General features: G+C 48.2%; 1 long non-coding RNA gene across 1 annotated transcript in view; it reads left to right on the forward strand.

The window, feature by feature from the left end:
* The window catches only part of LOC136786527 (uncharacterized), a 28032-nt gene extending 13428 nt beyond the window's left edge, over positions 1-14604 (forward strand). Inside the window, exon 3 of the long non-coding RNA XR_010825424.1 lies at positions 34-14604. This is a non-coding gene — a long non-coding RNA (uncharacterized lncRNA). The remainder of the gene's footprint in view (positions 1-33) is intronic.
* Positions 14605-15393: the final 789 nt, after the last annotated feature.

Here is a 15393-nt window from a genome sequence, read left to right on the forward strand (position 1 = left end):
CATGGTGCCATCGATGCTGTTTTCTCACACCAGAACCAGAGAGCATACGCTGCCCTGGAGACTGAAACATGTTGAGGTTGGCCAAAGACGGCGTGTTGGGCCATATGTTGACCCAAATCACCAGGAGATTCTGCGGGATTCGTGTCCCAGCTTTGTTGCGCTCAGGCCTTCCCTTGTGCTTGTCAGCCTTCCAGGGACTGATGTCTGGCGTTCCCACCCTGTCTGCCACCCAGTCCCAGCGAGCTTCTTGCTGGAACAGGAACCTTTGATTTCTCATTTTGCAATAACTTTGGGGGTTGAAACTTCTTTCCTGGGTGTTTTTTAACACTTCAGCTAAAAAGAATAAAAAAAGCTGTGTCTAAAACAGAACCTGTTATGTTGTGTGCAAATGAAATGTTTACCCTTCCCCCCCCTCCTCTTTTTCTAGTTTTTTAATGGCTTAAAACAAACTGGAGTCAACCAGCAATGACACTGTAGTGCTGTTATCCTTTTTTTTTCCCCCCCATCCTTTTCCTGGCACTGATGCCTTGCACTGCCTGTGTCCTGACTCCCCAGAAGACACTTCCCGGGAGCCTCTCTTTCCCTGGAACTCCAGCCCCAGCTCCCCAGGTTGTTCCTGTAGGTACCAGCTTAATGACATCAGCTCTGCCAGTCTGTATTTGCGGCTGCAAAAATAGCAAGGTGGTGACTCAAAAGGAAAAGTGCTTTCCAAGCGGTTATGTTGTATTTAGGATATTAACTGCCACCCTTCGGAGGAGGCGGATGAATGTGGAGGAGGAAGAGGTTGTTTTGGAGATTTTGTGAGAAACTTCTCTTGACTGACAGCGTTCTGTGACAGTTCCCAAAAGCAGTGCTTCTAACTGGCTCCTGAATTTGCTTATCTTTTGGCAAATCTCCTCCCCAGCCTGCTGCCTCTCCTCCCCGGGGTACTGAGCCATTGTAGAGAGACAACAAAAGAAACTCCCGGCACGATGCTGGCATGGCGCAGGGCGTGGGATGAAGGCAGCTCTCGGCAGGGCCGCTCGCAGCGGAGCGGTGGCTCCGGCAGCCGGCGCTCATTTTGGCCCTGGTGACCAGAATTTTGATCGTGTGTCCCTGATTATTTTCTGAGCTGCTGCTGACTTTTAAGACCTACTGCATGGCTAACTGATGGAAAATAAAACCTTTATAAGCGCTACTGGCAGTAGGGGTGAGGGAGGATCTTATAATAAAGCCGTATATGGCACGCTGGCCTGTGCTATAACTGTGTATTTCAATTGTGCTCTGCAAACTTTGCCCCTGCAGACTGATGGAAAATGGCTAGATGGAGCATGGATTCATTTTCTAAAGGAAATGAGGATATAAATTCATTTAAGGAATGACATGCCAATTTTTCTTGCTCCGTTTTCCTCTCATAATAAACGGTACAGCTGCCAGGAATTTTTGTGAAAATAACACTTGCTTTCTTTTTTTTTTTTTAAATCCTGCTCAAATGTTATAAAATACCCAGAGCCAGATATATCATATTTAAGATCTCAGAGAGGTAGACCTCACTAAACAAATGAGGATCTGTCCCTGTCCCCGTTGACTGCTGACAATGATAGTGACATAGGCTGCAACATTACTTCACCAAAACCTGGAGAAAATATATAACCCATTTACTTAATGGACTGAGCTATAATGTCATCAGTTAAGTGAATCCTGTGAATAAAGAACAAGATGAAGTAATTGCTTCCAAAACATTTATGGAATGAAGTAGAGCTTCACAGTGACTGGTCTCCTGGGGTCCCGCTGATAAGCTCCTTTGAGCAAAGTTTGCTGTGTGATGTGGGGATCCTCTCCCAGGTGTCAGTGAGGTCCCACGTCACCAGCTGGCACTGAAGGGGGCAGCTGGGATCTGACCCTGTTGTGGCTGGGTTTGTGGATTGCCATCTTGCTTTGGTTTAAAACAGCAGCTGGGATAAGAGCCCCCTCTAACCACAGCGATTCAAGTTGTTACAGAGACGTAGTGCCAAGTCCTGTTAAGCTTGTGAGCTCTTTTAACGCCTCCAAAATGCACCAGTCTAAGGATCTGAGCACATCTCCTCCAAGCTGGGCTGCTTGACCTGTGCTGAGCAGAGCCGAGAGGTCAGTGCTGGTGTGTGTGCCCCTTGCTGGGTGGTGTGGGCTGAAACTGAGCCCTTCACGGGATCCTCACGAGGTTGGCACTTAGGGCAGGGCAGGCCCACGGGTCAGGAACCTCCGCTGCAGGAAAGTGGCTGTTTTAGCACAGCTCCGAGCTCGTGTCTCTGTACGGACACGGGGCTGCTGGCTCCTCAGCTGCCAACCCGGAGCTGTGCTGCTCCCTGCGGCGCGGCTTCGGGCAGCGGCCCCGTGTCTCCTACTCCTCGTCTTGACTGGCTCTCTGTGTGACCAAACGCTAGGAGAAAATCTCAAGTGCCCAAACTGGCACTAATGTTCAGCTATATTTCTGGAGGTGCTGGGCACCTGAACAGCTATAAACACAGCCGCTACAGGACCAAGAAAGGACCCAGAAAGCTGGGGTGTGTATCCCAGCTGAGACAGTTTCAAAACAAGTGAAGAAACTCTTCTGGGCCAGTGTTGCAATCCTTACTCCTTGACTGCCGTGGGAGGCCAGCAGGAGCAAGGCTGCAGTGTTTGCAGCTGATCTTTCACTTGGCTTTGGCTTTTTTCTGAAGAGGCAAATAAGAGGGTGTTGAGCTGTTCTAGTGCTTTTCTGATAATGAACAGAAACTACTGTTGGAAATACCATTTCTCCTGTCCACAGAATAGACAAAGTTGCTTTCTTGAACCCTTGCAGCTCTTACTGGTAACCTGTGGTAGAGTCAGGAGTCCAGGTTTAAGGGACATCTGGAGGACACCTAGTCCTGCTGTCTGCTCAGGGCAGGGCTGTATCCAAAATCAGATCAGGCCACAGCCAATAATCAGTTTAGCCCTCGATGGTCATTTTTCAGACGTTTCTGCCTCTGTAGCCACAGAGCTAATCTGGCATTCAGCACGATGAGTTAGGCAGAAATGTTCACCTCCAGAGCAAGACAGAGGCAAGAAGCTCTCAAGGCAGGTCAGCCGTGGGCAGGCAGGCTCATTTCTGTGTCTGTGGCACTTCCACTTGGCAAGGGTCCCATCCCCGATTCCCGTCTTCCCTCCTGTCCCCGCTGCCCTGCTGCTGAAGGTTGTGGGACCCCCACGGGTGTGCAGGGAGCCAAGTGTTTGTGTGGCTGCGCCTTGGGGAGCGGGGGCAGGAACGGGAACCGTGGTTGTTCAGCAGCTGTGCTTACAAAGCAAAATTAGCAGCCCTCCCTTGCTCCTAATGCTCCTTCCTTATCCTTTGCACAATGCCCCTATCTGCCCTTCTCATGTAATTTTTGTATTTCTCTCAGCAATGTTATTTGCACAATGTTTTTTTTCCCACATGCTTCTTTGTGCTGGATACTTCACGTTGGCTGAAATGTTGAGTTCTTTCCATCTGACTTAGAGGTTTCTGGTCTTACAATTGCTCTGGAAAATGTTAAGTGCTTAATTAACATGCAACTACTGGAAAGGAAGAGAAAAAGGAAATATACAATCACATTCTTCTTGTTTGACAGAGAGGAGAGCCTTACGCTACAAAATGCACAAAACCAGATCCTCTCATCAAGAGATCTGGGTTCTTTTCCCACCCCGGTGCCTTGTGTGATATCCAGCCAGTGCCTGATTTTTGAGCCTCCTCACCTACCTCCTGCTATTGTGTTTTGCTTTTCTTTCCCATCCATTTATTTTCTTATCTGCTGAGGTGGTGAGCAGCTTAGGGCAGGCATCGTCCGACCTAAAACGGTTCCTGTGCTGGCTAGCAGTGCGCCTGCCCTTTGTGCTCAGTGGGGAAGAGAGACACCTCAGAGTGATGCTGATCTGAAGGGGGATAAATCACAGCTCAGAGGAAGCCTTTTTCTCTCCATTAGCTGCAAAGGGAACCTAAAACTACTGTGTTACTAACCTGGACAAAGAAAAGCTAGTGGGAATCTATGCAGGCTGGAGCACATGCAGTATTTATCACAAACAGCTCAGCTGAAAACTTTTAACACCTAAGTATAACAAATGATAATGCCAGGAAAAGATACTTTTCCTGAGTTTCTTGCACACAAAGAATCTCACTGCTGAATATCACTATCAAAGCAAGCAGAGCAGAAATGAGCTCTTTTCTGTAACAGCCATGAAGGACTGTAAGCAAAATCAAGCGCTGTTCTTCTGGGAATAAATAAATAAAAGAGGCAGGATCTGTATTAGAGCAGTGCTTATGGAAACTCAGAGGAAAGTTAGGGGCTGAGACATTGGAAGGAAAAGACGACTAGTGAAGGTACCACGATGGGAGTGGGGAGCTTGCCCTTGTCGAGCCGTTCTTCAGTGGGAGCAAATATCCCGCACAGCCCTGCATGATGAGCAGACTCACTGTAGTCAATCTAGGTGGAAGAATTACTTTGGGGAAAGGACTTGCATGGTATTTAGCTGCCTGCCTCCTAAACACAAATACAGCAAAATGGTGAACACCAACAAGAAGTCTCGCTTTAAAATAAAGAACTTCTGCCCCTAAACCTATCAATGGGCCAAATGGCCTTTTGAAATGTAGTAATTTATGAGAGAACTGCAACAGCAGTGGAATATGAAAGTCGGTAAGGGTTTTTAAAAGCAGTTGTAACTGCTGGGTGTGAGGATGGGAGAGCAGGTCTGTTAGCGGGTCTGGTGGAGTCACCTCTTCATCAACCCCCAGTGGTTTCCGTGCTTCCTTGCCGCCCTTTCCTGCCCACCCTATTCTCTTATCTTTGCTCCTGCTACATCTTTTTCCACTGGATTACTTCTGATAGCTTCACTTTTTCCTCCAAAAACCATGTATTTGTGAAGACAAGCTGTCATTTGCCACAATACTTTGTGTGTTTTGTTTCCCTCCCTGCCCTGTGCTGGGTTCTCTCTAGCTCTAGCTCCAAAAGATGGTTTCTTTCTTTCTTCTCCAGCTGCCCTGTGCCGGTGCAGTGCCTGGCACCACGCAGCCCTGTGCTGCTGCCCTAAACCCTACCATGCACCACTCCTGTGCATGCTGAGTAGCAGGACTCAGCAGCCAGCAAGCAGGTGACAGTTTCTACGGTAGCCAACATAGCCACTAGTTGGGTAAAACAGCAGTAAAATTCTAGCAAGTAACTTGCTAAAGCCTTTTCTCATGCACTGGTTTCCTGCTACAAACTCACGACTCGGGCTCTACCATTTTCAGGGGCCTGTTCCTCAAAGGATGGATGCCTTTCACCCAACAGGGCGCTGCATCCCTTCCCTGGGATGCGTTAGGTATTTGTGCGAGCGCCATGTCGAGGTGTTGTTGTTATGGTAACTCGTGTATTAGTCTTGATTCCACATATAGTGCAATTATGAATGCTGTTGTTTTAAAATAATCCGAGCTGTCTCCAGCCCAGGGAGCCAGCACTGCTCAGTAGGACCTGCACATCCACACTGAGGCAGAGCTGCTTTACCATATGTTGTTAGCAGAAAAAGTTGAGGAGAGAAAATAACACATCGGAAATATTCCTGCGGAAAACCAATGGAGAAGTCCACATTTCCCTTGAACTTTTCTCCACAGCTATGAGACAGACGCCTACTTTTTTTTTTTCTCCTTTTAAATTAAGTCAGCCTCGGTTCTCAGGTAATCACAAGTCCAAATAAGCAAGGCTGCGCTGTACTAATTGCAGTGATTATAGAAGCTGTGATACTTGCTTACAGGTGCTTTAGGGAAGGACACTTTCATCCAAGTCTGTCAAGGTCCAGAAATTGTATGCCTGTGTCAGACTTCCCTTAGCATATCCCGAAAAAGAGTGAGGCTCATCCCTGGTGGGAGCAGAGTGAGAAGCCGGGGAGGGAGCCAAGAACCAGAGGAGATGTGCAAAGAGATGCTCCCTGGTGTCCTTGGGTGAGGAGGCAGGGCCAGCTGGCCACCCAGCACAGGATGAGAGCCACTGACCCTGGCCCCTGGACATGAAGGCAGAGAGGGGACGTGCTTCCTGCCATCGGTAGCGATAGCTGAGCACCCCAAGCTCAGCTCCCCGGGGACTCGCTCCGTTCCACCGGTCAGGAAGCTGTCAGCTTTCTCCCTGCAGTAGAGAAGGTCCCAGCCAGCGTCCTGACCTGCACATGAGCAGCTTCTTCAGATCAAAGTCTGAATTTCACAGCTCCCAGCTTCCTCGGGCTTGTGGCCACTGCCCAAAGCCTCTTGGTCATGGCCATCGGCTCCCTGTGCCCCCTTGGCCACAGACCGACCCCTGCTCTGGGGCTCATGCTGTCACCACTGCAGTGGCCCACAGCACGAGGACCTCTTCTTGCCCCCTCCCTTTCCAGGTGTAACCGACTGGATGGGAAGCAGCTCAGACCTGAGTGCGATACTAAGGACACAGGAAACCACTTAGGATTGTTGCTCCAGCATCCACGATTTGCCTCAAGGCTCCAAAACGTTCCCTGGATGCTGCCCAGGGGACTATAAATTCGCTTCTATCTCTCCAGGCTTTGAAGGACAGACATTTTCTCTTAAATAGACCTTCTCTGCTTTCATTCCCTTATTTATCTGGAGCTGACACTTTAACACAGTAGAAGCAGCCAGGCACTAAAAACAAAGAGAAACCGAGTCCTTGACTTCTTCTGAGACTTGCAGCCTGTGTTTAAGAAGAAAAAAAAAATATCTAACAGAGAAAGTGCTTTTACAGATTTGTCTCTTTTGCTTTTCTAAAACATCAAATAGAGCAAAGATTAGTGGTTCCTTCTATTCCACGAGATACTAAAAAATAAGAATAAAAACATTCACAGAATGAAAAAAGGAAAGAAACAATGAAACAAAAGATTCAGTGTACAAGGTGTTCCTTTTTCTTGGGAAAATGTGCAGTGAGGCTCAGGTCGGTTTGTCTGCATTGCAAACCTCCACGTTGGGCTTCTGAGAAACATTTCATTTAACTAGGTACTTGACCCTCTGCGTGGCTAATGTGTACCCAAACTGAAGGGAGGAAAGCAGGAGGCAGGAAAGGAAGAAAGGAACTGTTTTTGCTCCTGCTATCTTCAAAGACTGCAACATTTCTGTGGGGTTCCCAGATAAACCACGGAGGAGAGCTCTCCCATCCTTCCCCCGGCGCTGGGAGCTGGCGTCCCCCGCCCCGTGTGCTGGGGGGCTGATTTCACCTTCTAACCATTTCCTGCAGCGTGTTTTACCAGGCCTCTGCTGTAAGTAAACCAGATTGCCCAGCTGGGCTGGCCTCAGCAGCAACCATTACCACTTCCAAAGGCTGAAATCAAGGCGCTTTGCTTTGTGTTCAAGTAAGGCACAAATCAGTAACGGGAGAGCAGAAAGATGGCCAGGCATCCCAAAGCGCTCCCAGCTGCCTGGGATAAATGGCACCTTGTGCTATGGCAATTTCCCTGTCTTGGGCAGCTTTGCGTGGAAGTACCCGGTTTGCTTTCACTCCTAACCCTGCGGTGACTGCCATGGGCACGATTGCTCTAGGTCCTTGGAGGGTGCAGAGAGCAATTGTGCTGCGCTCAGGTCAGGCAGTGGGATCAGGAATGAGGAGAGCTGTGACCAGGGAGGGAGGCAGCTGCAAGGACGTTTTTTTGTCCAAAAGTAGTTTAAAAAAATCTGGAAGGTACTTTGGGCGCTGGTTTGGCAAGCAGTGCACTAGGCGTCCTAGCAGGCTTTGCCATTCCCTTCTTTAATCAGCAAAGGCTCCAGGCTGTAAGACCCAGCCGCTTGTTTCACCCCTCAGATGAGGTCTCGGGGGCATTTATTTCAAGCAGCCAGGTTTGAAGCTCTTGGTCCTGGCCTTGAAGAGGAAAATGGAGCTGGTCCTGAGCACCACGGGTGGTTCTCACGTGGGTTTTTCTGTCGCCACCATGTGAGACTAGTGCGTGCATGCAACAGGCACCGAGCCACAGCCACCAAACACATCCAGACTGCCAGCTGGACTTCAACCAGACAGCCAAAGGTGAACTCTTATCTCCATGCCTGAGAGAAAACAGGAGGAGATGCAGATGGTCCCAATAAACCATTGCAGGAAACAAAGTACACTTGATAAGGAGCAAGGGAAAAGGAGGACGAGAATTCCTAATGTCAGTGATTCTGTTAAAGACTTTGACCATGCCTTATGGGAAACTGCAAAGTTAAAATATAAATAAACTGACTTTAAAACCTCAATATTGCAACAGTAGCGGCTGAGTTGAATTTAAATTACCTTCTGTAATTCTTGGAATGTCTAAAGCTCTAAGAAAGTGTGATGTTTTTCTTACCTCTTACATAACTTTTTTTGTCAAATTTCTGAAGCAGTGTATTGATTTCATTTTTTTAAGGCAGAGATTATCAAGCCTCTTATTGGATCCTTGCAAATAAGATGCAAGGCCTAGGCGTAAGGAAGGGAGCTAATAATTCAAAGGACAGAGGATGCTTAAAGTCTTGTCCAAATATCCTAGCCCTTTTCTCGGAAGCCCCTGAGTACTGAAGAAAGACGTGGATGAAAGCATCATATTAATACCTGTCATTTTATTTTATTTATTTGCTGTGTGTGGTGCAGAGAGGGAGTCATTTCCCAGCTCTAAATTACTGCAGGTCTTGTCCACAAATAGGACGTTAACGCTGCAGACTACATCGAGCATTTGCTCTTTGCATTCAGAGAGATCTGTTGGCTTGAGAAAAAGGCACTCGTGTATCTGCTCATAAACAGTGAAAACCAGACAGACGCACACGTAAGACCTAATTTGAAGGTTTAGTTTTGTCTTCACCATCTGAAAAGGAATGTGTATTACATCAGCAAGAGCACAGTCTAGTTCTCTTTGTGGCTCAGCATTTCGGGATAAGTCCTTGCAGACCTGCCATATTCTGTCTTATTGATTAGAATTAACTTAATAATAATATTGTGCCTCTGCTGAACACAAAACGATTCTATAAACCCCGTTGTGGTTTTCTTTCCCCCTTCTGAAATGGTATATGAGACAAGTAAATCTATGGGACGCTCTGAGACTGACTGCTGATTCATTTCTGATTCATAAAAATAAACAGATAGCAAGACATATGTCTGAGCCAAACAGCATTTACTCTGTGGGAACATGTAAATGTAATAACACTCTTTAACAGGGTTAAACAATATTAGCCCTCTGATTTGTCATTATTAGTGTCACTAATTCTAGTTTCATGAACATCACTGAAAATATATGGCACACAAAAAACAACGACCATAATGTGAGCACATCCATCTGTCTTTCCAGAAGAAAAACAGGCTTGGCAGGGACTGCAGTTCTGCGAGGATTTGAAACAACAACTTTTTATTCATTAAAATGTGGTTATGGTCTGAAAATGGACTTGGGGGAGAGGAGGAGGGAGGGAAAAAATGATCTCTCATTACAGACAGCACTTAGCCATTCCAGTTTGTCTTCCATTGGCAATCTGCACTGACAGATACAATGGCTTGTTGCTGCCCCCATTCAAGGCAATGGAAAAATTCCCCGTTGAATTCAGTGGGAGAAAGACCAGACCCCAAATCTGGACTGCTGTCAACAGTGGGGAGCCAATGTCAGTCTAAACAGAGCAAACTTGGTTTCTTTTTTGCCCCATGTGTCTTCAGCAAATTGCCAGCCAAGTGTTGAATCCAGACTCCTTACAGCTCTTGAGTAGAGCGGCGGGTCAGGCTCTGCCAAGCTTGTGGGCTTTGAGGCTTTGTGAACCTCGTGAAATATTTACTGGCTTTGCAGAACGTGATCGACTTCTGCAAGCAGCTCTGACTTCAGGTCAGGGCTCACCTCCCCACCAGGACGCTGCTGCTTTGGGTGTCCGTGCCTGCATGAAGGCAGGGTTTGAAGTGTGGCACCAAGGGTGGACAAGCACAGGGGTGCCACGACCGAAGCCACAGCCAGGACCAGGCCTTCTCCAGCATCTCCCCTCCCCTCCTTGGCTCCCCCCTGTGCTGACTGCCTGTGCTGTGCCCTCCACTCTCACTCTGTACAAAGATGCCGTGGGGCTCCCCTTCGAGATGTGAGGGGCTAATACCGATAAATAACATTACTCGGAGCAGAAGAAACACTCTGCTGCAGCCGAGGGGCCGTGCTGTGATGGGACAGTGGGATGGCAATGCAGCCTGAGCCGTCCCCTGCCCCGCACGTGCCGAATGTGCCGATGTGGGACCTGGGGGTACCTGGCCACCTGCTGGGGCCAGAGCTACCCCCGCGTGGCCGCAGGGGAGGACAGCCGCCTGTTTAGCCGTGCCGACGGTCAGCGCTTCCCAGCAGGGAGCTCCAGCGTTTTTCCCTGACCCATCAGCACGGGGACACCGGCCACTCGCCGGGGGGACATCACCCGCAGTGTGTGGCTGCAGGAGCTGAGCACAGAGCAATGGGACAGACAGGGCCAGGAAAGGGCTTCAGAGCCTTCCCGTGGCCTCTTCCTCATTAACCTCTTCCTAGAACCACCAGCGTGGCAAACCCCAGACCTGCCCTAAGCTGTCTGCTCCAGCTCCTGTGTGCAGTCGGAAGGGTGTTTTCCTAACACCCAACCTCAGGCTCCTTTGCTGTAAATTGAGGTGATTTCTTCACATCCTTTCCCAGCGCAGAGGAAGAGCAATTGATCACTGTCTGCTCTATAACAAACTTCCCCGTATTGGAAGACTTTTATCATATCTTCCCTCATTCTTTTATTTCCTAGACTAAACAAACCCCTTTCCTACAACCTTTCCTTACAGGTCATGTTTTCCAAACCTCTGATTCCTGCTGCTCTTCTCTGGCCTCTCGGGGATCAGTCTGTGTCTGTCTGGGATTATGGTGCCCCAAGCTGGATGTTCTGCTCGCATTTCTCTGCTTTGGATACAGGGCTGGGACAAATGGAATTAGCGCGAGATGAGGAGCTGATTTTTAATCCCCTCCACTATCCCTGAGCTGGATAGCGCTGCTGGAGGGTTTTAGAAAAAAAAAAAAAAAAAAGCTGAGGTGGGAGCTCACTGAAACACTAACATGAAATTATAGCCATTCCTCGTTATGACCAGCTCCTAAATTACGCCAAGTCCTAATTAACCCTGCGGTTATTGCTTTGCGCAGACAAATATTCACTTAGACGTTCAGCTCCGGCGAGGTTTCAGGGACAGCATGAAAAGTTTGCCTCGCTTCAGCTCAGCTCGTGCACATACCTCTGCCTCTGCGCCTTCCTGCAGCCCCGCCGCTGCGTGCATCACCACGGTCACTGCGGTGGGACGGGGGGACGCTGGTGTCATGCCCGTGTCCATGTCCTATCCGTCATCTCCTGGTAGCTATTTACACTGCGCGTATCGCTGCGTGGGGATGAGCACGGGGTAATGGTGAGGCAGTAGACAGCCTTTGAAGCAGCGAGCTGAAAAAAGAAAAACACTGTTGGGTTTTTAATGTGCTAGACTGAGCCTGGGAGGGGACAGCTACCTGTCACCGCACCGGCATCTCCACGGGCACGGGGCTCCGGAGCCTGGGGAAATCAGGGTCTGCACCTGAAAGCTGCAGCTCCTGGGCCAGCTCTGGGGCGTTGCTAGCAGCATGTGTTAGTCAGCCTGTTTCCTCGGTGTTTTCAATGTTTGAAGCCTGTTTTTTCATGACAGAGTTTCTTCTGGCAATTCTGCCCAAATTTTCTTTTTTTCCGTGCCTCTTCACTCCAGAAAAGGTGTGGCTTTGTGCACCGTCCTCCTACAGCTGTGAAAACTCTGCGAGTCTGTTCAGATGAAAAGAGTGACAGAAAATTAAATTTTTTTTTTTAATCTACTGTAGCAGTGCTAGCAAAAAGGTGGGTGCCGTATAATTTGGGCTGTGTAGGGCCAGAGAGCAGGACGCTGCAGCACCTGGCTAATTCATTTTGATTCTTTCTTAATTCTACTTTTCCCCTCAATTGATTTGTAAGGAACCACCGTTGCCTTTTCACGTTATAAACTAAGCTGTACAGGAGGTTTCAAATGAAACCATTTAATTTTTGTAATCCTCCACTTCCTTCATGAAGAAAACATTCCCCAAACTCTGTGCGTTCGGTGCCAGTGGTGATGGGAAACCAAGGGCCACTTCCAACCAGATTGATTTCTCCAGGCAGTCCTGCCATTGACCAATCCAGTTAATAATGCTACAGGATTTTAGAGAACACGGAGAAATGTTGGATCTCCTCAGTCACCTGCAGGATAACTTAGCACTGCGCGTCAGCATTTAAAGGGGATTGTCCGTAATTAGGCTACAATAAAAGCTGAGTGCGGTGGTCACAGACAATAAAACCCGGGGAAGTGTCTCTGCGGCGTGTCTGAGTGTGGGCAGCTTTACATGGCCATAAGTCGTTCACAGGAGACTCCTACAAAAAGTGCATAGCATGTGTGTGTGTGTCTGTATGTATGTGTGTACGCACGTGGATGGATGCAGCTCTAACAGTCCGATTAATCACGTGTTGCCTCCAAGGAAAAAGGTCGTAGGTTTGGGGAAATTTACAGGAATTAATGGAAGATGATCACATCTACTTCTGTGGTCCCACAAGACACTGAGGTTTCTCTGTCTTCCTCTCTGTTTTCCCTTGAGGCTTATGTTGGAAAATGAACAAAGCACAAAGGCAGAGACCTGGTGGCTACCGCGGGGACGGAGACGGCCTCTTGGATGGCATGGGAGAGGACAGCCATCACTCTTCTCTCCAACAGGAGTCCAAAGCACCTCCGTAAACTCACGCTGCTGCTCTGCCAGTGCAGAGGACATCTGCTGAGGGCTCTGGAGGTTTCGGACCCGCTCAGGCAGGTCGCAGCCCCAGAGCCACGGGGCAGAACTGCTAATCCCACCTGGAACAGGCACCGAGGGGTGGGGAGCCCCAGGTGAGCTGGGGGCCAGGGCTCAGGGGTTGTATGGCCAAGCGCCCAGCCCCACCTGAGCGCTCCCGTCTCTCTTAGACCCCTCCTTCGCCACGCAGGGGTGGTGACAGGGCACCGGGGCACCTGCAGGAGCAAAGTACCACGGAGGCAGCTTTGGTGCCGTCGCTGCCGGGTGCAGACCGGCTCAGACGTGCCCACCGGGCTCAGCCGTGCTCCAGAGGAGCCTGGCTGCAGCTTATCCACGGCGCCTGCTGCGTGTTTCATGGCACTGCTCTCTGCAAAAATGAAATATATGGTTGGGCAATAAAAGAAAAGCTGGAAAGAAAGATTTATAATTTTCCCCTTAAGCCTGTCATTCATGTCATTAATATAGATGTGATTTAGGAGGGCAACAACTTTTTCTTCTTTTTTCTTCTCTCTTTTTTCACTAAAAGCTTTGTGTATGTACCCACAGTCTGACAACCAAATGGGTCTGCCTTTCTTTTTTCCCCTCCAATATATGGATTGCTTCTAATTCTGTCAGTCAAATGGAGCTGCAGTTTCGGGAGGGGAGTGATTACGGCTCCCCGGAATAAAGGACCGCACGCTGCGCCGCTTCTGTTCAGCACCGCTAGCGATGGAAGAGCCGATCCCAGGCTCCTGAATAACAGGATTTTTCAGACACACAAAACACACCTTAGAAATACTGTACAAACAAAGCTCAAAATCTCCGAGCACCAGGCTTATTTGCTGATTGTTTCTTTGTGCTTTATTTTCACTTTCCATCACGTGCCCCAGGACCCATTCGGCACGGCCGCTCGCTCGGTGCCTGGCCGCAGCCTGGCTCGGCAAAGCACTGGGCACTGCTTAATCCACGTCTGTGCTTAACTCACCTAAATCGAAGGGATTTAAGCTTGTGCTTAAGGTAAAGCCTTTTGTTACATAATTTGTTAAAAGAGACTTCCCAATGAGAACTGAATACGTGGTTTTGGTGAAATATTTTGGGCAAAAAATGCAGCGTAGCGGATACTGCAGTGCTTCCCAAGCCAGTGTCAATTTTCCACAGTTTCTGTAGGGAAAAAATAAGAGTATGAAAAATGTGAAATGTTTCTGAAGATGTTTCTAAACAAAGTATTTCCAAATTTTGCAAACCACGCTTTTGAAATTTCTTCCACATTATTTAGCAATGTTTAAAAACCACTTATAATGTCAAAAAAAGCCTTTTATTTATATGCGAACAATATCTTTTATTTGACTTCAGATAATTTCTCTTTCCTTTTTGACTCCTCGGTGACTTTTGACAAATATTCATTTCAAGTTCCTCTGAAACAGAAATATGATGTGAGTCATTTTTGGAACCACATTTATTGGCATTTATTTTTATTAACATTTACTCTTGACTATTAGACATGACTTTGTTTCTTTAATCAAGCCGTTCCCTTAAAGGGAGATATAAAAGCACCTGTGGAAATACTGAAGTGGGAAGAGTGCCTGTGCATCCTCCCCTCCCTCCGTCCCCTCTATCCCAGCCCTCTCAGGTGTGACAAATCCAGCCGCTGGCAGCTGCTGGAGGGGCTGTGGCGTGAGCAGAGTGTGACCCCGAGCTGCAGCTCTCCCGGGGGACAAGGAGGCGTTTCAGTGCCAGGCTGGGATCCCTGCAGCTTCCCAGCCCCACCTTCAGCAATCCCACAACGGTGTTTCCCAAAGAAAAGGGAAAAGAAGGAGCTAGTACTGGAAACACAACATGCCACGAGTCTCTTTACATTGACATTTCAATGGACTGCTGTATTTATTTCTTTATTTTCCCATTTCGTTTAAAAGATGAGCCCCATCTCAGTGTCCTTGGAGTCGCTGTTGCCGTTCAGGGAAACGAGGAGGTACCTGTCCTGGAGGCACGGCTGCAAATGGCCTTAGGGCAGAGGAGCAGAGGTGTCCGTGACCCGTTCTGCAGGTGGGAAGCCAAAGGGCTGTGATGTATCTGGGGAGTCAGGGAGTGCTGCAGGGCTGGTAACCAATCCACAATCCCCGAAATAATCAATCCAGCGCTGCTGTCATAAGACTATCTTCTCCATGCAGTTAACGTAAAAAATATAGATGACTCGAAATTGTACTCCTACATACCCAGTGTATCAAATGGATGATGGAGGTCCTCAGAGACCGAGCATTTGTTGAAATGTAAGATATTACTTCCTGATTCCCCACTATGTTTTATGGTGTGGCAAATTTATTATGGAGATAACATTCAAGGCCCACACTTAACTGAATTTAAATCCAGGAGAACCTATCCAGGTCAGGTTTTTTTCTCATCACTTTTAATGGCTGCAAACATCCTGCACATGTGAGTGACTGTAACAGCATGCACGCTCTGTTTGCTGAGGTACAGTGGAGCGAACGCTTCGGTACAACATGGTAAATGTTTCATGAAAAGAGTATCAAATGGACTGTCTAAAACCCTCCGAGACTGTCTGCTCTGCACTCAAATGCAGGACATTATTTCATGATTCCCTGTGATCCCTTTGGCATTGTAATTCTAAACTGTGCAAAGAGAAGTGGATGAAGGCGGATTACAAATTGTAGTCCCCATAAA

This window comes from Anser cygnoides, chromosome 16 (genome assembly GCF_040182565.1).
Source record: "Anser cygnoides isolate HZ-2024a breed goose chromosome 16, Taihu_goose_T2T_genome, whole genome shotgun sequence".
NCBI lineage: Eukaryota > Metazoa > Chordata > Aves > Anseriformes > Anatidae > Anser > Anser cygnoides.